The 1,474-nt window shown below is 51.9% G+C and overlaps 1 protein-coding gene across 6 annotated transcripts in view; it reads right to left on the bottom strand.

The window, feature by feature from the left end:
- SUGP2 (SURP and G-patch domain containing 2) overlaps window positions 1-1,474 on the bottom strand; it is a 45,836-nt gene that overhangs the window by 16,462 nt on the left and 27,900 nt on the right. The window lies entirely within an intron of this gene.

Raw genomic sequence — 1,474 nt, 5'->3', positions numbered from 1 at the left:
AGGCTGGAGTGCAGTGGCCGGATCTCAGCTCACTGCAAGCTCCGCCTCCCGGGTTTATGCTATTCTCTTGCCTCAGCCTCCCGAGTAGCTGGGACTACAGGCGCCCGCCACCTCACCCGGCTAGTTTTTTGTATTTTTTAGTAGAGACGGGGTTTCACCATGTTAGCCAGGATGGTCTCGATCTCCTGACCTCGTGATCCGCCCATCTCGGCCTCCCAAAGTGCTGGGATTACAGGCTTGAGCCACCACGCCCGGCCGACATCTTTATAACATAACCACACCCACAAAATGCATTAACTCAATTAGCTTGAGCATATTAGAATTAAAATTTTTCTAAAGGCAAAAGAAACACAAAGTCATCTTGGCCCATTTACAAGCATGGCTGGATAGCGTCCAACACCCTGCCCAGTATCGTGGTCAGGATCCAGGGCTCTCCCTCCAGGGAAGGACAGGACAGAGTACTCTGAAGGACACTGCTCAGAAAAGGTTGTCACAGATGGGGAGGAATCACCCAAAACCCAACAGCCCAAGTGCCCAGGCTAATGCAAAATTCTCCTTTAAACTGTACTTTTCATTGAAAAAAAAAAAAGAAAAAAGGACTGATGGGATAACCCCAGCTGCCCTGCACTGAGCTGTCCTCCTTATCCAACCCTGCCAGGGGAAATCCCACATACACAGTGGACAGGCCCGACCCCAAGGTCTACAGGGCCCAGCAGCTCCCCAAGGCCACCACTGTCTGTAAAAGGCAGAACCTGACTTGACTGTAAGCCTGGTCAGGCCTCCCGTCTGTAGGTGGTTGGTGCCCCACAAGGCGGGTGGTACCTCAGTGCAGGACCCAGTCATAAGCCAAGGCTGCGGAAGGGAATGGGCTTGGCTCGTGCAATCAGGTCCCAAACAAGTTGAAAGAGTATGTTCCGTCACCACTGAATTCCATAAATGCGCTGAGAAATGCACGTTTTCAACTGTATTTTTAATTGGACGAAGGCATGACTGTCCAACAAGCTGGGACCAGCACGAGGAGTTGAGAGCCCCCTCAGTAGGGTCCTGGCTCAGTAATGGAAGATGGGTGCCTCCCACTGGTAGCTTTTCTCTGGAGGGGGCGTCTTACATCACCTCAGGGAAAAACCCCAGGGGCAGTGCTGGCTTCTAGCCCAGGTTTTCTTGCCTACGGGCTGTGCGCTTTTGAGCAGAGCTCCATCTATCCGAGGAATGGAGAGGGCAAAGGTACCTGCTCCCAGCATGAGCACGCCATGTTATTCCCATGTAGAGGTGCCTCCTGTTCAGACCTGGGCAAGAGCCGACTAGCACTACTATCATGCAGTGAGCAGCAAATCCTCACCTCTTTCCCCTCCCCTGGCCAACTCCTATTTAGCCTTTGGACGCAGATTAAATGTCACTCTGGGGAGGCTTTTCCTGATGCCCCAGAAGGGCAGGTCCCCTAGAACAGATTTTTTTTTTTTTTTTTTTTTGAGAT

Source organism: Piliocolobus tephrosceles, chromosome 21 (assembly GCF_002776525.5).
Source record: "Piliocolobus tephrosceles isolate RC106 chromosome 21, ASM277652v3, whole genome shotgun sequence".
In the NCBI taxonomy this organism is placed as follows: domain Eukaryota; kingdom Metazoa; phylum Chordata; class Mammalia; order Primates; family Cercopithecidae; genus Piliocolobus; species Piliocolobus tephrosceles.
Note: the sequence above shows the minus strand (reverse complement) of the source record. Positions and strands in the feature narration are given on the sequence as shown.